The sequence below is a fragment of the Mytilus trossulus genome, chromosome 11 (assembly GCF_036588685.1).
Source record: "Mytilus trossulus isolate FHL-02 chromosome 11, PNRI_Mtr1.1.1.hap1, whole genome shotgun sequence".
Taxonomy (NCBI): domain Eukaryota; kingdom Metazoa; phylum Mollusca; class Bivalvia; order Mytilida; family Mytilidae; genus Mytilus; species Mytilus trossulus.
In genome coordinates this window covers 26,080,470-26,101,751 of record NC_086383.1, presented here as the reverse complement: position 1 = coordinate 26,101,751, position 21,282 = coordinate 26,080,470, and the positions used below count along the sequence as shown (strand labels likewise).

At 32.0% G+C, this 21,282-nt stretch overlaps 1 long non-coding RNA gene and 1 pseudogene across 1 annotated transcript; one reads left to right on the top strand and one right to left on the bottom strand.

Annotated features, from left to right (window-relative positions):
• Positions 1-553: 553 nt before the first annotated feature.
• LOC134689896 (uncharacterized) lies at positions 554-1,699 on the top strand (annotated as a pseudogene).
• Positions 1,700-6,898: 5,199 nt separating this feature from the next.
• LOC134690937 (uncharacterized) lies at positions 6,899-19,423 on the bottom strand. Its single transcript, XR_010102061.1, has 7 exons — positions 19,327-19,423; positions 18,548-18,603; positions 15,093-15,142; positions 13,948-14,005; positions 10,883-11,008; positions 10,335-10,369; positions 6,899-6,919 (listed from the first exon to the last, which is right to left on the bottom strand). It is a non-coding gene; the product is annotated as an uncharacterized LOC134690937 (long non-coding RNA).
• Positions 19,424-21,282: the final 1,859 nt, after the last annotated feature.

The window sequence follows — 21,282 nt, the reverse complement described above, 5'->3', positions numbered from 1 at the left end:
CAATATCTCAAAAAGATCACGTACCAAATTTAAGCAGAGTTTTACGAGCAGTCTTTTCCCGCCATTTAAAAAAAAATAAAAAAAATATCTCAATAAGTATGTCCATCATCTATTACTACTTTTATTGTTCCTAAACTATTGCGCTTTTGACTTAACGTATTAATTTTAATTTTAATGTCAAGATTTGTTTACGTTTACCTTACATCTTTTTTAATCTTTACATTAAATTTATCGGCAATACCAAATCCGCCAAAATAAAAAGTGAACACATAAAAAACAAAAACGCAAAATTATTGATGTCTTTACTTTTATAAAAAGTTAAATTATATACATACATAAAATGTTCACCTATATCAATACAATAGTATGTTCGATGAAGATATATCTTATTTTTATTTTCTTTAATGCTATATACGTTTTCTTTTTCCTTTTTTCAGATAGAAACGTAAGTGAATATACAGGAGGTAAAATGGGGAAATGCAAAAAAAAATCAAACTTAATTGAAAAAACGCAATAATACGTATGATCCAAGCTTATTTAAGTTAGAGCAAATATGAATCCGGATGAAAACATTTCAAGCATCGTATCTAAAACGTTATATGTTTCAGAACTAGGGATTAGTAGTAGAATTGCAGATATGCACAAAAACTGGGTAAACACTCAACAAATGTTGTTTGCTGCTGTGCATCCAGAAACATTTGAAGGTGGAAGTAATGCGGAAGGTACGCGTTCTAGAGGTTGTGACGTTGGTAAAATGACGGTCGTTCCAAATATTTCAGTACTTTCGAATCGAGGGGAAAAAGTCTTTAGAAGGGGTCATATTTTCAGAATGGACTCTAGAAATTGTCGAGAAGGTTTCTACAGGCTCGTTTCACAACAGCTTCAAAGTAGGAAAAATGATTTCTTTGAGTATTATGAACAAGATATAAAAGATATGCTAGAAAGAGACAATGAAGATTGTTCTTTTTTGTCTAGTGACAAAATGTATCAGTTTTCAGTTATAATTAATAAGAAGAATGACCCTTTTGAGACAGATTACTACCGACATGGCCCAGCCGCAGGAAATTTCTATAGCATAATGAATAATGAAGTTTCCGATGAATTTAATTTTGACAATTGCTTATGTCTCAGGGTGGATGAATGGCCAGCAGAGTTAGACGAATGGGTGACAAGACAACGTACATACCACTGGCCTCAGAAAGATCTTATTGCGAAAATTCGTTCTCTTGATTGCCATCTTGTTCCCGTAGGAGACAAGACATCACAGAATAGTCGTCTATAATGGCGGTTGTCGTTTTTGCTGTGTGAATTGGGGCTAGTTTGGAGTTTTAATGATATTCAAATTCAACTTTTTGTTTTGCTGAAAAGATTGCTAAAATCCGAACTCGAACAACTCTATCCAGATCAACTAAGCTCTTACTGCATGAAAACAGTTGTATTCTGGTATTCCGAATCGCATGATACAAATGAATGGAGCGAGTATAGTTTATTAGGCCTTGTCAAAGACTGCTTGCTGTTTTTACTTTCGTGTATTGAAAACAGAGAACGCCAACACTTATTTGATCGTACAAGAAATGTGTTATATTCAAAATGCACAGATGAGAATGAAACACGTGCAGTTTTAGAGAAAATAAACGAAATAACGGAAAATGTAATTGTAGCAGTACTTAATACTCTCAAACAAAAACATGTCTTATGAACATAAATAAGCTTCTGTCCAAGTTTAATACAAACCCAGGATAGTTTAAGAAAGTAATTAAAATTTTAAACTTTAACCACAGAGTGAATGTAATGTTTCCCCGCAGAAAAACTAAGTCCATTTAAAAGTAAAATACGGAAAAAATGATTTTGTTTTACAAAATTACTTCTGTATACTATCTTATGATCATTAACAAGCTTCTGTTCAAGTTTGGTACAAACCCAGGATAGTTTAAGAAAGTTATTAAAATTCTAAAAACTTTAACCACAGAGTGAATTTTATGTTTCCCCGCAGAAAAAACTAAGTTCATTTATAAGTAAAATACGGAAAAAATGGAATTTTATTTTTACAAAATTTACTTCTAGATACTATCTTGTGATCATAAACAAGCTTCTGTCCAAGTTTCAAAAACTTTAACCACAGAGTGGATATTTGTGGACGCCGCCGACGACGGAAAGTAGGATCGCTTTGTCTCGCTTTTTTCGACTAAAGTCGAAGGCTCGACAAAAAAGAAAAGGTTTTATTAATACATCTTATTGCTATTTGTCCGCTATTTAAAGGGGCACTTTTGTTCAGGGCTTTTCCATAAATAAATTGTATGGGGATGAAGGAAGCCACTTTTATTAATATTTGATGGGTGGTGGTAATTTTAAGAATAATTGCTTGAACATTTAAATGAAATATCCAATTTAAAATGTATGCATGGTGGGGTCAAATAAAAAGTGCCATACCTCCCCCTCCCCCCTAACATATTTTTTTAGAACAGCACTCAGTCATATTAGCGAAATGTGTAAAAAAAAATATGAGCTCATTCCTTGTATTAGAAGCAATTTTAATCAGAAACAGAACAAACCACAAAAGTGCTCATACTTTACATTACTTACGGAGATGGATAATGTATGAATTCCGTTGTTAATTTAATGAAAGTGAAACAAAAGTAAATTATTTGATTGACTAATACGATCCACAAAAAATCATTCTTAATATATATACTGTAATAAAATGCCCTGCTGAGCACAGCCTGATATGACTGTTTGTTTGGGGAAATCATAGCCCCATACTCAATCCAAGCCTTTCCTGTATTATATGGAACCATGTTGTACAATTTGAATGAGGTCCATACACTAACACCAAAGTTATTGTCAGGAAACTACAAAAAATGCTCTTTTTTGCCCCTAATTTCCTAAACAGTTGGTGCCATTGCTAAAAGAAATCACAACCTTAAAGCTTCCTTTTGTTGTATTGAACCTTTTTGTAAAATTTCATAGAGATTCATCTACTCTAACTAAAGTTATTCATTTATTGTTTGGCAACCAATTGTGTCTTCAACGCTGACGGTGCACACTGAATAACCAGAAGAGCAGGTTATTTAAATGTGTGCACCATATTTTTGAGGAAAGTTTAAACTGACACAAAAATATTAGAGTCATTCCTTACAATTTAATTCTTGGATCTGTTTTTCAGGAGTTATTTATGATGGCTCAAGTCACATGACAAAATTATGTTTATGAGCTGATAGACAAAAGAAGGCTTTTAGTCAATCAGAAGACGTCTTTCATCACTGTTCATCCAAAACTAAATAATATGTTGGTGACTAACACTTACAAATACTGTTTGATCTCAGGCTGCTTTTTTATTGCCACTTTTTTCCACTGCGCTATTTTCTGTAAAATAAATTAAGTGAAATCAGAACACAAATGCATTGACAATGAAAGATTGGCTAATATATTGTGAATTACCATGCAAATAGTAACTTTCAGTCAGTGACAACTTTTTATTACATTTATATTTAATATGAAGATCTCTCACTTGTGTTAGTGTAAACAATATTTCTATTATGATAAATACAAGTATAAATTATAAACACATTTTTACAATAAGGATCCAGAAACAAGCAGTTATTGCTTATATTAATCTGTCTCCTTCACTTGTGTTGCAACTGCCAGAGAAACCATGGTCTCAGAGTAGCTTCTGCAGGCCATCTTTTGGTGAAAGAGTAAATTTATATACAGTGTAACCTGCCTAATCTGAAACCTCAGTATTCAAACATTCTGCTTTAACCGACACGTATTCATGGTTCCAAAATATTCATGTCCTTGCAGAAAAAAAACTGATCATTCTGATACACTGCTTAATCTAACATTTTTTTCAGGTCCACTAGTGTGTGGGATAACACAAGTTAAACTATCATCATGATCAAACAGACTGGTAAATTGTTAACACTGATAACTGTTTCCACTGTGAAACTAAACAACAAACTTTTAAACATTGTTGACACCGCTGAAATAACAAACCTAAGTTTTGCTGACTTTTTTTTTTTAAAGTGCTTAAAATTAAGGAAAATAACATTATAATACTATATAAATTGTCCAAAGTGCCGACTAATCTCAGAGACAAAATTTACTGACCCATTTTACTTTGTACTGCTGTTTATAGTTTCTGTCTTCACTATTAAAGTTTTCTTATTACTTTAAACTCAACTTGTTTTTATGGTTACCTAATTTTATCGTTTAACCCAAACTTGCCAACTTTGTAGTGATTTCATGATGCAGTTAAGATTTATATTCACAATTTTTCTTTTAAATTCGTCTCTGGTAAATTTATTCCTAATTTTTCAGAGACTCTGGGCATGTTCAGATATTAACATACCTCTTTTCTTTCATTCTCCTGTTTGATTACGTTCATTTCATATATCTCCCTTTCATCTTCTGGCAAGCTCTGTAAAAATCTTTCGTATTCTTCTAATTTTGTTTCTGTGATCTAAAAAGTTATTTAGAAAAATCAATGGTAAGTCTCTACTTTTTTTTTAACATTATCAATGTTCTTCAGAGGGCATTAAATCACTATGGTACCCAGGTGTTATGTTTTCTACCATGATGCTATTTTCGTTGATTTTATATTAAAATGCATAGGGACCATTATGCTATATTTTTGAATGGTTTTACACAAGTCATTTACCGGACCTTTAGAGCTTACTGCTCAGTGAAGACATTCCCCAGGATTTTTGGATAGAACCAGGGTAAAGCATGCTCTTGGTAAAATAACTGAATAATGTGTGGTGTCGCGTTGCGTCTCTTACCTATATTTCTAGTTACTGTTGTTTTTATGTCTTTTGTTTTGTTTTAATACTGTGGTACTGTGTTATGTAGACATTCAGGCTGAAAATTATTGGTAAAAGCAAGGATTTGTTCCTTGGTAAAAGAGTTTGAAGAATTTAAAGAATTTGTATACTTGAATATTTTTTTAAAATATATAAACCATGATTCATTACTATAAAATAATTATAGTTATTTAATATTTTATAAAATCTACGATCAATTAAAATAAAATATTATTTAAGAGTTCAATTTAAAAAACTTTCTTGTTTCTAAATAAAAAATTTTGTATAAAAGGATAACCATCTTAATGAGACATTAGATTTACAAGAACTTATATTGTTTTATTATTTGCACCAGTTTCTATCTACAATAAAAAAAAATCTAAACTTTTGAACATTTTGCCATCAATATAAATTTCAAGCAAATATTAACCTTTCTTGTGATGCACTAAAACTTTAATCTTTGTTTGTCAAAATTCATTAAAAAGAATTCCCTAATAAGTAACCATATATTCAATGTCAACAATAAAGTCTCCCTATTTTCCCCACCTAAATGTCAGGAAGTAGATATAAATAGATTTTACATGTGCTTATGGACATTGTTTACTTCTTTCATTCATTAATTTTGATATACTGTGAAAGTACTTTTATTCGTGGGGTACCAATTTTCGTGGTTTTCGTGGATGACTTTATCCACGAATTTAAGTGTTCAACGAAATAAAACAACTATTGTCCAAATCAAGACATGGAAAGATCCATATCGGTAGGTTTGACCACTGATATGATCTAGCTATAGAGAATATATTGAATAACGCCAAATCTGAGAATACTTTTTAATAGCAGTCACAGAAACTACAACCGCATGCAGGATTATACCCATTTTATCTTTAATAACTTAAACTGTGAAAGTCAGATTGCCGGTAATGCTATGCTAGTATGATAAAGTGTTCATTTTAAATTCTCATAGTTCTCGTACATTAAGAAAACAATAATTTCATGCTGGGCTTGGTTTTTATAAGAATTATTTGACAATTCTAGATACGTTTATAGCATTTGTTTATGTTACTATTTTCAATAGGTGACATGTTTATGGCCTAATTGACACCTTTGATGGTTTTTAATCTGTTGATCACTTTATCATGGGTTAATTAGTGTTATCACTACGATTTACAGGGTCAATGTTTACTTTGCAATTTCCTTCAATCCAGACTATTTGAAACCGTCGTTTCTAAAGGCTTTAATTTTAAAATTTTTTTTTAGAAAATTAAAATCCACGAATTTAAAAAATCCACGAACATGTAAATATTGCTCAATCTACGAAAATTGATACCCACGAATTAAAGTACTTTCACAGTAGATATTCAGTTTGAAGGTACAGTCATGTCTTTAATTTATAATAATAGATCATGCAGATTGCAATTATTTGTAAAAAAACTTGAATTCTCGACTTGAATTAACTGGGTCATGTGTTATTAGGCCAAGATTACTCAGATGTCCAAATGGTTTTGCCAGACAAGCTGAGTGTGTAGTTATTTGTGATCATAAAATTATCAAATCTTATTTAGGACCCAAAACAAGCATGTTACAAGTGTTAGTAACATCGATTCATTCCAATCAACAAAGCTTACCTCATAAGGTAAAGTGATCATGTGGTGTAAACAATCTGGATTAGAACTGGTTTGAACTGGTTAATTTCACCTAAAATTTTTGCACCACGGATAAGAATTATACATCGCGGTAAGACCGATAGAACCAAAGTCAAAAATTATACATCGCGGCCTGCGGCCCTTTAAGGGCTGGGGAGAACACTGGTGTAGGAACAAGACTGTGTTGAAGACCACACTTTGACCAATAATGGTTTACTTTTACAAATTGTGACTTGGATGGAGAGTTGTCTCATTGGCACTCATACCACATCTGAAATCTAAGTACCTTTTGAGCTTCATAACTCATACCACATCTTCTAAAACCCAATTACCTTTTGAGCTTCCTCAGCATATTTTTCTTTCTCTCCCTCACTCAAATTTTTCCAATCTTCCCCATTCTGTCTCATGGCATCATTGTTGTTTATTTTGCCTTTCATTTTGTGCAGGTTTTGAGACGTAAATACTTGAAAAGCTGATCTGAAAACAAAAAGAATGTGTCCGTAGAAGACTCACTTTCGTGAAAACTTGAAAAGCTGACCTGAAAATAAAAAGAATGTGTCCCTAGTACACACACTATCCTGAATACTTAACAAGAGGCTCTCAAGAGCCTGAATCGCTCACCTTAATTCTTTTGGTTAAATCTCTCATCAATGATTATGTTGGCTTTTCAATTTATTTAAATGTTTTTTGGATCGTCCTATTTTCTTCAAAAGCCAAAAAAAATAATCATTTTCTCCTATGTTCTATTTTAGTCATAGGAGCTATGTTTCTTGACATACAAGGAAATGAAATATAAAATTTATACTAGATACTCTGAAACTCATTTAGCCTAAGTTTGGCTAAGTAAGTCAACATGATGAACAAATTGTGAAAAAAGTCTTTAAAGGGCAATAACTCCTTAAGGGGTCAATTGACAATTTTGGTCAAATTGACTTAATTGAAGATCTTACTTTGCTGAACATTATTGCTGTTTACAGTTTATTTCTATCTATAATTATATTCAAGATAATAAACAAAAACAGCAAAATTTCCTTAAAATTATCAATTCAGGGGCAGCAACCCAACAACAGGTTGTCTGATTCATCTGAAAATTTCAGGGCAGATAGATCTTGACCTGATAAACAATATAACCCAACGTCAGATTTGCTCTAAATGCTTTGGTTTTTAAGTTATAAGCCAATAACTGCATTTGACCCCTATGTTCTATTTTTAGCAATGGTGACCATGTTTGTTGATAGATCAAAACTTCAAATACAATTTACAAATAAGATACCCTAAGGAACATTCAGTTAAAGTTTGGAAGTATTTGGCCCAGTAGTTTCAGAGGAGAAGATTTTTGTAAAAGATTACTAACATTTACGAAAAATGGTTAAAAATTGACTATAAAGGGCAATAACTTCTAAAGGGGTCAACTGACCATTTCTGTCATGTTGACTTATTTGTAAATCTTACTTTGCTGAACATTATTGCTGGTTACAGTTTATCTCTATCTATAATAATATTCAAGATAATAGACAAAAACAGCAAAATTTCCTTAAAATTACCAATTCAGGTGCAGCAACCCAACAACAGGTTGTCTGATTCATCTGAATATTTCAGGGCAGAAAGATCTTGACCTGATAAACAATAATACCCCCTGTCAGATTTGCTCTAAATGCTTTGGTTTTTGAGTTATAAGCCAAAAACTGCATTTGACATCTATGTTCTATTTTTAGCAATGGCGACCATGTTTGTTGATAGATCAAAATTTCGGATACAATTTATAAACTAGATACCCTAAGGAACATTCAGTTAAAGTTTGGAAGTATTTGTCCAAGTAGTTTCAGGAGGAGATTCTTGAAAGAGATTACGACGACAGACGCCAAGTGATGGCATAAGCTCACTTGGCCCTTTGGGCCAGGTGAGCTAAAAAGAAAGACATAACTTGTTTGTTATAGAAGATAAACACAAATTGTTTTTTGTTAAATAATCGATAATTTCTGTATTTTATAGATATTCTAAAAAATATGCAAATTTTTATTCAAAATCACTCATATTTATCAAATGTTCATGAATTGAGAAAAAAACGTCATTTTTTACTGCATGCTTATCAAAATTAAAAAAAATCCTCCATTTAGTTTTATAAAATTTGGGTCACATAATCTCCCTGCAAAATGAAACAAAACGCCGTTTTGAAAAATAGGGGTCCATGAACTCGTTTTCAAAATAAATCAGTTGGAATGATAAAAATCAGTCGAAACATGCATCTGTTTCCAATATGTCACAGTTTGACGTCGCGAAAATAACAAATTAGGTTAGCAACGTCATTACCTTCCCTGTAACTGTATCGTATGCCCTTAAGATTCAAGTTGATTTAAAATCTACCTTGACCAAAACCTTTAACCTAAGCTTAAACCTGAAGTGGAACAGATGGATGAATGGAATGATGAACAGATACACAGTCCAGAAAACATAATGCCCCTAAGTGTGACACCAAAAATGTATGCATAAATGGAAAATGTGTACAGATAACCACAAAAATGCTTGTGCTTACATATTATGGTTTAAAAGGGGCACAACTCAATTACGGTAAGGAAACTTCAAACTTAATCTGTTTTTTCAAAGCAATAAGCATACATTAGTTTCATAATACTTGATTGAGGCAAACTAAAGTTAGAAAACAGAACAGCCGAAGGTCTGCATTACCTATTACTTTTTTTGTAAAGCTCAAGGTCTGCATTACCTATTACTTTTTTTTGTAAAACTTAAGGTCTGCATTACCTATTACTTTTTTTGTAAAACTTAACGTCTGCCTTACCTATTACTTTTTTTGTAAAACTTAAGGTCTGCATTACCTATTACTTTTTTTGTAAAACTTAAGGTCTGCATTTCCTTTTAGTAATTTTGTAAAACCCAAGGTCTGCATAACCTATTAGTAATTTTGTAAAACCCAAGGTCTGCATTACCTATTAGTAATTTTGTAAAGCACAAGGTCTGCATTACCTTTTAGTAATTTTGTAAAACCCAAGGTCTGCATTACCTATTAGTAATTTTGTAAAACCCAAGGTCTGCATTACCTATTAGTAATTTTGTAAAGCCCAAGGTCTGCATTACCTGTAAGTAATTTTGTAAAACCCAAGGTCTGCATTACATGTTTGTAATTTTGTAAAGCCCAAGGTCTGCATTACCTGTAAGTAATTTTGTAAAACCCAAGGTCTGCATTACCTGTTTGTAATTTTGTAAAACACAAGGTCTGCATTACCTATTAGTAATTTTGTAAAACCCAAGGTCTGTATTACCTACTAGTAATTTTGTAAAACCCAAGGTCTGCATTACCTACTAGTAATTTTGTAAAGCCCAAGGTCTGCATTACCTGTAAGTAATTTTGTAAAACCCAAGGTCTGCATTACCTGTTTGTAATTTTGTAAAACTCAAGGTCTCCATTACCTATTAGTAATTTGTAAAGCTCAAGGTCTGCATTACCTATTAGTAATTTTGTAAAACCCAAAGTCTGCATTACCTATTAGTAATTTTGTAAAACTCAAGGTCTGCATTACCTATTAGTAATTTTGTAAAGCACAAGGTCTGCATTACCTATTAGTAATTTGTAAAACTCAAGGTCTGCATTATCTATTAGTAATTTTGTAAAACTCAAGGTCTGCATTACCTATTAGTAATTTTGTAAAACTCAAGGTCTGCATTACCTATTAGTAATTTTGTAAAGCACAAGGTCTGCATTACCTATTAGTAATTTGTAAAACTCAAGGTCTGCATTACCTATTAGTAATTTTGTAAAACTCAAGGTCTGCATTACCTGTTAATTATTTTGTACAGACTGAGGGTGAGATTTAATAACTATGCATTATTTTGAGTCACTAATATATTATTCATTTAAATTAACACAGAGACTTACGCTTTTGTTGGCTTCTTTATAAGTGGTGCTGTTGTCTGATTAGGAAAAAATAAAAATAAACATTATGTAATAAATACTTTGCATAGATCAAATCTGAGTTCCATTCATAAAAATCTTTGTCAATACAATAGATGACGGGGGTCGAGCCAGCACCACATTCCAATATATTAAAGAGAGTGACTTGCTTTTATTTAGTAGTATACGGCTGTACATGTTCATTATAATAGTCATAAGTCAATTTATTAAAAATAAATCCAGATACCAAAACAAAACAGAGTAAATGTGTTTACGTATAAGAGGAAAACAGACCAATTTAAACATGGAACTGTAACAAAATCAAATGCCAACATACATATAAACGGACAAGTTGATAATGTTTGTGTCATTTTGGTTTTTTTATGGAAAGTTGTCTAATTGGCAATCATATTACATCTTCTTTTTTTATATTTGATAACAACTGTCATATTCCTAACTTTCTCCAGGGTGGTAGGTTAAACCAGTTTTTATGACTAGCCAAACCTCCTGCTTATAAAATTGTTCATACATACCTTAGCTGATGCCTTGGCTACATCTTGTGCTACTTTCTCAGCTTTCTTCTTCCACTTGTTCTTCTTTTCTTCACTTAAGCTCTTCCATTTCTTTAGGTAGTGCTCATGGGCAGCATCACCACCTCCCTGAAAATATTGAAATATATTACAGCTGATTGAAATTGGTGTGTAGGTAACAGTATAATCTTTGGTAAGCTTGCTTCTTAGCTTTTTTGAGAAGTCTAGTCCTACAGACAGATATACTGTTTATCTGTCAGATTAGTCTACTCTGAAAGGAGAATAGTTTACTTCACACTTCAGCTAGCAAGCAAGCTTACCAAAGAGATTACCTTTACCTACACGCTTAATGCATTCTGCTGTAAAAGTTTTTTTTGTGTAATGCTCACATTCACACAAATTCAGAACACATTATATATCTATCATCATATATCATTCAACAAAAAGAAAGAGTGGATTAAATAATTATGGTGGTATTTATTTCTGTGGATTGAGAAAAAACTCTAATTGTTGTGGATATTTGATTTGCAGCATGCCTATAGCTAGAAGGCTTTATACAAGCCTATAGAAATTTGTGACCTGTTGAGCATTTCAGTTTGTGGTTCATCTGCACCAGCATATTACACAAACATTGGTATCTAACTTGGAATAGTAAATCCACACAGTATTTGATAATTACACAATAAACAATTTAAATAAGTGTGGAGATGTTCTAATTCAAATAAACCACTATATACTACATGTACTATGTAAAAATACAACTGGAACTACTTGTTGTCATTATGCATTGTAATTTTGCCACACCTTTTTTTTCATGATGTATAAAATCATAAAAAGAATAATAAATTATATCTTTTTCTACTATATTGGTCCACCAGTATTGATATGAGAATATTCGGTTTGCAATGAGCCAAGGCTTCGTGTTAAAGACTATGCTTTGACCTACAATGTGTTTTTTTTCTCTCACAAATTGTGACTTGAATGGAGAGCTGTCTCATTGGCGCTAATATCATATCTTCTTTTATTAAAAAATACGATTAAAACAGCCCTTATACGGATAAATCGGCATGTGCAATACTGATAACGTTCCACTGTCGACATAAATCAAGAGCTCATATTGCTTTTAGAACAGGGCCAATACAGATAAAAGCTGTATTGGCCCAATGGCTCATACAGGACGTTTACTTCCGGTTTCAATTTTCCAACGCCATTACTTTAAATAACTTTGGAGGTACATTTGTGTAAGCATAAAATAAAAAGGTTAAATGATGAGCAATGTTTTTTAACGTCTTGCAGTCTTAAGCTTGAAACGGAAATAATTCACAGCCTTTTCGAGTACGACTTTCTATTATTGACACTGTTGCATTTCCGTTAAACAATCATCACATTCAAAACGCAGACGATCCAAGACAGAGTAAGAATAGTTAAACTGTCTGATTTATTCTTCCCAGTTACTTTATATATGCTACATAAAATGAATTGTAATAGCATTTTATTAAGTACTTGGACGAGGAATCAGAAATTTCATCTTACAATGTTGACAAGAATGATGATGTAAAAGCGAAAAGCAGTGACGAGTTCAGATATGAAATGATTTCTGTATCTTTTTTATGGCAAGTCCTTTATTCTTATTGAAAGAATATGAATCTTACAAATTTGACAGTTCATACAAATTTGTCTTTTGAAATATTGGCCGCTGATCACATTATGACACATATCAATGACATACATGTAACTCTGTAAGCTAGATTCATAGCAAGTCAGTATTTAAAAAATCATTGGCACTGTAAACATACATTGTTAACAGATCATAAATCATGTTATGGAGTGGTATTTGCGAAAAATACCAGTCAAGGGGCTGTGAAATTTCCTGAGCCTGCAAGGCGATGGAAATCGGTCCCAAGACTCGTATTTTTCGCAAATACCACTCCATTACATGATATATCTGTTTAATTACACCGAATGGTTAAGGACTAAAATTCTCTGTACAGGTGAAGTTAATTTTTTTCTTTTACTTGTAAGCTGTAATTCATAAACATGTTTATGCATCATTTTTAGGATAAATAAGTGGATATTATCATAGAAGCGCGGTAATTATGCATGTACTAATACGTGCTAGCTCTCTTTTTTTATGTAACGTCATATCCGAAACAAATAGGCGGAAATATACCCGGGAGGGTGAAAAAGGAATATCCAAAATGGCAAATACCATGGTATTTGAGGCATATTCACCGTCAGTGGTGAAAAACAGGCAATTTGGTTTGAAATGAGGAAAAAATGTTAGAATATGCGAAAAATACACTGGCTACCAGCGGTTGAACCAATAAAATTCTGGCATTCTTATATTAGGTGTAATTATGCATGTAATTCAGGATTCATTGCCAGTCCGTATTGGAAATATTGGCCCTATATTCACATCATTGCCAGTCCGTATTGGAAATATTGGCCCTATATTCACATCTGATGTATGTAATACAGCATTCAGAACAAGTCTGTATTGAAAACGTTGGATTATTTAATAAAAGTGTTATGAACTGGCTGTTTCTGTATTGGCACTGGTATAGATTCTCGGTCAGCTGTATTGGCCCTCGACCCTACGGGTCTCGAGGCCAATACAGCAAACCTTGAATCTATACCAGTGCCAATACAGAAACAGCCAGTTAATAACACTATAATATCTGTTTAAAGTCCTTTGTAGCTTGCTGTTCAGTGTGAGCCAAGGTTCCATGATGAACCTTTCTTTGACCTATAATGGTTTTCTTTACAAATTGTGACTTGAATGAACAGCAGACTTATCGGCACTCATTACACATCTTCTGTGTTGAAGACCATATTTTGACATATAATGGTTTACGTTTATTAATTGTGACTTGGATGGTGAGTTGTCTCATTGGCACTCATACCAAATCTTCTGTGTTGAAGACCAAATGTTGACCTCTAATGGTTTTCTTTAACAAACTGAGACTTGGATGAAGAGTTATCTCATTGGCACTCATACAACATCTTCTTATATCTGGTATGGTATGATTTCATTACTAAAGAGACAAGAATTACTCTGAAAGTCTTACATCTTCACCATCTTCTTTACTAACTCTGTTCTTGATGTACAACTCCTGAGCTTTTTGACTGCAACGACATAAAAATCAAATTAAATCAAATTCAAAAAAACAAAAAAATAAATTACAATGAATTTTTTTTCTTTCCAACTGCATGTAAAGAAAAACTTTGGTTAACTTGCTTGCTTTGTTTGTTTATAGTACAATTGTAATTAAGATAATGTCCATTCAAATTTAAATATAATATATATACAGTAAAAATATGCCAGATATCTGTTAATTACATAGCTCGAAATTGACATTTTTACAAATTGAGCAAGCAAGGCGACCAAAGTTTTACCCTACAAGCATAAGGAAATTAGCTGTAAATTATCCAATAATTTCAAATATATACATTGTATATTATATGTTATAAACAATATCACTACTTTTTTTGGCTTTATCTCTATTGTCATGATTGTATTATACTTCCAGTATCAGTGGCGGATCTAGAAATTTTCACAAGTGGGGGCCCACTTACTGACTGACCTGTGAGGGGGCCTGCTCCAGTGATTCCCTATATAAGCAACCAAATCCCCCGCCCCCTAAATTCGCCTCTGAGTATAATTATGGAAGCTAAATAACATGTTGCAAGCATACCTTGAATTTAAGGACTGACTTGACTGATGTGAAAGTGATAATTTTTTTCTCCATTTATTCAATATAAAAATAAGCCCAATAAATCAAGCACTAAGCTTTGATGCCCACTCTTCTTTTTTTTTTTTTAAAGTCAATGAATTGATGTGGGAAACCTCAAAAGACAAAATAGCAGACGCACATTTAAATTTAGGACAGTAGTACAAATAAACTCATCAAAGATACCAGGACTAAATTTTGTATAAACACCAAGATGCGCGTTTCGTCTACAAAATACTCATCAGTGACGCTCCAATCCAAAAAAGTTAAAAAGGCCAAATAAAGTACGAAGTTGAAGAGCATTAAGGACCAACATTTCTAAATGTTTTGCCAAATACAGCTAAGGTAATCTATGCCTGAGGTAGAAAAGGACAGACTGATTGACTGTGTCTACCCATCATGATAAAGTACATACTTAACAAGAAGGAGAATACACTCATCACCAAATAATGTTAACATTTACCCCCTAAATTGATACTTACGTCAAAGTTGATTTCTTCTGTCCTGTAGGGTTCTTTTTAACTGGACTTGGCTATAAAGTAAAAAAATGCAATCTTCAAATTTGAAGAACTATGTACTGATTAGCATGATTAGTGTATCAGAATTTGGACCTTATTACTAAACATCTAACATCAATATTTTTTTTAGAAATTTCCTTTTAAATTTTCTTTTTCAAATCTAAAATAACAATATTTGAAGTTATACTTCTTGATGTGGCATGCACCAATCTTGTCTTTTTTTAACTATGCCAAACAAATGGAGAATGTGTTATGGAAACAAATATCCAGATGATGTCCCCACTTGTTTATAATAATATAAAAGGGCATACCTCTAGAAAGACAAATGGAAGCCACTGAAATTTGAACTTAATCTTCATTTTGTGGTTTATGCAGGAATCTGATGTACAGTAGTTGTTGTTTGTTTAAATAATTTATGTGTGTTTCTCCCTTCTCGTTTTTATATATAGATTAGACCGTTGGTTTTACTATTTGAATAGTTTTACACTAGTAATTTTGGGGCACTTTATAGCTTGTTGTTCAGTGTGAGATAAGGCTTCATCCATGTTGAAAGCCGTACATTGACCTATAATGGTTTACTTTTATAAATTGTTATTTAGATGGAGAGTTGTCTCATTGGCAAGCATACCACATCTTCCTACAGTACGCCCAAGGAGTTTGTAATCCCAAACTCCATACTCCGATATTTTTCCTGGTGTAACAACAGGAAACTCCGACATCCCTCCAAAAATTGTCGGAGAAATTTGGGAGTATTCCCTCCGACTTCCGCGTAAATCCGCTACCTTTTGTTTATTGTATTAGCGACATCTCTCCCAGTCTGGTGTGACACCAGGTAATTAATTGCCCTAATCCGTCTGATCTATGCCGGCACGCGACAGTCAAGGTATGTGAGATTTCTATTGTAATTAAACAATTGTATTTCCTGTCTATTGATTATCAGGTTATATATGATTGCTTGAAACAAATGAAAGATTAAAATAAAAAGCAAAACGTTGTTGTTAATTCTTTCAATTACACTGTACATTTTAAACAAGTTTTTAAACAACTGTATTTGATTTTGACTTCCGTTTTTTTATTAGTAAATAAATATTTAATTTACTAAAAGAGATATAATTGTGCAACAATAAACGGAGACTAACGCTGAATAAATAAGGGCAGTTTAAAGAAAAATTACACGTCTCAAAGTTTTGTATACTACAAGTAATATATGTTATGCTAATAATTCTACGCCATTTCCATTTTACGATTACAAAATAAAAGTTTTAAAATCCAAAACGTTGTTGTTAATGGTTTCAATTGTATTAAAGTTTTATAAAAAAAATCTATACTTGATTATGACCTCGTTTTTCATTTATCGGTAATTGATATAACTTACGAAAAGAGACATACTGGCGTGAAAATAAACGGAAACTAACGCTGAAGGTATAAAATGTGAGCATGCAGTGAGAAAATTACGTGTCTTAAAACTTGTATATGCAAGTAAAAAAGAAAATACTATTCACCATGCATTATGCTTAATAAGTCTATGGCATTTTCTCTTCACGATTAGCATTACTTTAGGATATATATAATACATTTCGGCTACAACAGGAATACTTCTATAGCTGCATCAACTCGTCGTTGCATAATATTCATTTACGCACAATGAATGTAAACTTTTGTGTTGTATTTAGAACAGTGATCTTAAAATATTTTTAAAACAATTAATTGCCGTGGGAAGACGACACGCATCTCAGTGATCAACAGTGCGTGGTTGAACTTGAACTTGACTTCGCTCACAATATTGAATGCTAAAAATAGTGACATCAATTTTGTCCACGAGATTTTTATTTGGCGGGAAATAGTATCATGTAACAGTAAACTCAGGTGACCTTTCTGGATAACTGTGGGAAAATTCATTGAAGGTTTAAACTTGCTTTGTAATGATTGACATGTGTGTGCGTTAAGATTGAGGCTCTAGAAGGTCCTTTTACAATTGATTAACCGGATTCTAAATTTTATTCCTTTTCTGAATAAAAGAACATCAGCCTTTTATTTATACGTTTCTCAGTCAACAGAGGACATACACCTGGACATTATTTATACTTCCATAGTCAACACTATACATTAATGGTAGATGAAAACAGGATGCATGTCGTTCAGTTCCTGATGGGCGTTGGTAGAGATCCTCTGTGAAAATGTGTCGATCGTAAAAATCCGATCCACATTTTTTTTACATAGTTCTTTCTTGTACGATATAATTTCATTTTAATATTCTATAGTTTAAATTGTTGAAATACTTCTTTTTATATTTCGCCGAGGACTTTTAACGACCAGTAAAATACGAATTGCGCCAATCCAATTTTATTTTAAAATATAAAAGATCAATAACAGATCATAACAGATAAAAAAAACACATGATTTTATTTCTTCATATAATTAAATAAGGTTGTGATTACTGTGTTGTGTCTGGGCGGGGAATTATCTCAGTATTTATGAATATAGGGCTGCCACATTGCATACAAAAGTATTTGTCACTTTACAGTTTCTTTTTTAAATTCAAATATTTCAAGTCGGTAATCTACCGAGGTAGTGAAACATAATATTTTACATTTCAAAATAAATTGAAAGTAACAGAGTTCACTTGTTGGTCCAATAAATTAACTCTATGGTTTGATTTAGATTGGACAAATAACCGTAAAAACATCATTTTGTTTTAAGCCAGTTGATATTAATTATATAATATTGAACTATTAATGAACCGGATATTGCTCACTGAGTAGGTCATTAAAGGTTCTAGTTGTGGTAAAATCATCTTTGTTGAAACTTTGTTGAAAAAACAAAAATTATGAACTGATCGGACTATAATGAAACTACTAAATACTAAGTATTAAAGTGTTTTATTCGTATTTTTATACGTTTTTACGTTTTATTTCATATGACAATGACATGGGCATATACATACAAGCATAATTATCTTATTTTAAATAAAAATGTCACACTTTTATCTGACAATGAATGGACATTTAAATAACGTATTTTAAAGCACACAGGTGCAATCAAGATCGATTAAATGTACAAAGATAATAAATCTGGCTAATCCGATTATGTTGTCACGCGTCATTAATTTTCAGTTCATCTGATTGGCAATAAACCAATTAACAGCCACGCGGTGTTGGGAGAGAATCTTTGGAGGAAATTGGGAGTAGAATCCGTGATTCGCGGTGTCACACCGCTACACTCGGAAATCGGTGATAAAAGTTCGCGATTACACACTCTCTGGGCGTACTGTATATCTATTGTGTATAAGTGTCAGAATATTTGATTGACATTATGTGAAGATAAGAGATCAAAATCCAGAAGAACTGTTGAGTATGCTCAAGGTTTTACAGTTGATGTGTTTTGACAGAATTGTGCATAAGATGCTAAAACAAATGTACCTCTTTTTCTTTTTCTTTTTCTTCATAATATTTTGTGTGTTTCTTTTATTCATCCACTGCAAAATGAATTATGTAAATTATATAAAGCAAACATAGCAACTTAAAGATGAAAAATAGCAAAAAAAAAAAACACTGTTCCATTGCTTTTCATATTAAAGATGTTAAAATGTACTAACGGACAAACACACAAATAACAAGAATAATTTTCAGAAATGGCTACTTAATGTATTTATAAGACATTGTAAGATATGTATTAAACTTATGAAAAGAAATAAGGTTTAAGCATGACAATAGTATTATATGACGTAAACAAAAAATAATTATTTGCAACTGAACATTTTAAGTATGATTACTTTAAATTAACAATATTTAGTCAACAAAAATTTTCAAATACAATCGTATTGCTGTAAACATGGTTCAGAGGTGCAGCAGACTTCAGGGATGACTGAATAAATATTCATATTTAAAAGTGTTAACTGACCTTACTGACCAGCAGGGACAAAACTTAAAGGGGGCCCAGTCGCCTGTGGCTCCTAGATTTTGAGCTGGGCCCCTAAACTTTCAGTTAAATTTCAGTTGAATATATAGAAACTAATTATGAAATATCTGGTCTGGGCTCCTAGCTTGAAATTCCCAAGTTTAGTCCCTGTCCAGCCTCGCTGATGGTAATTATGTTCTAATGAAAAACCACTCCAGTAATAATATATGAGCAAGAGATGGCAGGTTGACATTATTTATGATGGTAGCCTTAACCTTGTCTTGATAAAAAAAATACTTACATATTTGCAGTAGAATATCTGTATTGTCTACACACTTACAACTCATCTAAAACATACACAAAAATATATATTTTCTCATTATAATATTTTGTTACTTTTTTATTTTCTTCAAGTATGTCTCATTGTTTACTGAATCAATATTACAAAATGTAGCAAAATTGTTCCAACATGTCCAATCCAACGAATGACATTAAAATATCAAATCTGAGACATATATATATTTCAGTTGATTACAACCACTACGAGGGACATTAATCTAAAATGTTAACATAAAAACAAATTGTTTAGTTTGCCTAGACATGCTAGATGTCCTCAAATTACTAATGAAATGATGACTTAATTTAACACAAATTTTTTTTATTTTGTTCTGTATGTAGGTGCCTGTTCCAAGTCTGAAAGCAGAGAAATTATTCCACTTTCCCTGACTTCAGCCCAACCTGTTAATTCTACATTAAAACAATTTTCCACTAAAAATGAAAGTTACTTTATTCAAATATGAGGACTTTGATAGCTTTTTTTACTATATGAATTTTTATGACAATACGTCATTTCTGGAATCATGTTTCTCAACGGAAGAGATCGTCAAATTTGCTTTTCAGTCAATTTTGCACGCCTTCAAGATGTCATTTACGCCTTAATCCCTGCTATATTAAAAGTTTCCAACACTTTCATAATAATCAAGTTCTGTATGGTAGAACATAAATAATTCATGTTTTGCAAGTTAGTACATAATCTTCCTTCCCATAGGACTGAGGGAGGTTGACCATATAATCAAATTTTAATTTCCCAAATATTATAAAATCAATCATGAACACCAAATTTGCTGAACAGGTGTTAGAATGCTGATGCATATATTTTAGTCATGTGGTGATGAAAGTCATACAGTACAGTTCAAGAGTACCAACTCTCCCACACCCTACACCGAGGAAAATGTCGGAGCCACTCCGACAAACTCCGATATTCCTCCCAAAATGTTGGGAGGAATTTGGGAGTAATCTCTCCCAAAATCAGGTAAATGTTTATTGTGATAACGAGCTCACTCTCTACACCGAGGAATTAATTGCCCTTATCCTACTTTGATCTATACCGGCACAAGACTGAATGGGTAATTGGATTACCTGACAGGTAAAGGTTGAAGTAATAAAGAGTTATATTTCCGGTCTACTGTACCAGTTTAAGTGTCAATCAGGTGTATAATTTTAAATGTCTTTTATACTAATTAAATTTCATTTGTGGTAATAAAAACTAAAGTCAAAATATTTTCGTATTTTTTGTTAGCCCATCTAAAAATATCTTAACTTTAATGTACTTGCTTTAAAAAAAAAAACGATTATAAAATATAGCGGAATATGTGAAAACAAAATATTCTACTTCAAAGTTAAAGTCTTTATTTAAAAATTATAAGTCTAAAAGTTTTATATATGCAAGTAAAAAGGAAAAGTTATTCACCATTCATTAGACAAAATGATTGCCCCGTATTAATTGTGTAAATCTACGGCATTTTCTTTTTACGATTATCTAATTGCTGGAATGAATAAAAGATTTAAAAGCAAAATGTTGTTGTTAATTCTTTCAATTGTATTTAAGTTTTATAAAAAATGAAAAACTACTTAATTTGACCTCGATGTCTTCACCAGTAAATTAATATTTTATTTACGAAATGAGCATACTTGTGTAAAAATAACCGGAAACTTTCGCTAAATTAATCTGAGCAGTTAAATAAAATTACGTGTTTGAAAGTTTTGTATATTCAAGTAAAAAGGAAAATATTATTCACCATTCGTTATGCTTAACAATTACGGCATTTTCGTTTTACGATTTGTTGGCAGTACAGCAGAATAATAATACATTTCCGTTACAACAGGAATACTTCCAGCTGCATTAATTCGTCTTTGTTTAATATTAACTTTCGCACAATGAATGTAAATTTGTGTATTTTCAACAAAAGATTTTAAA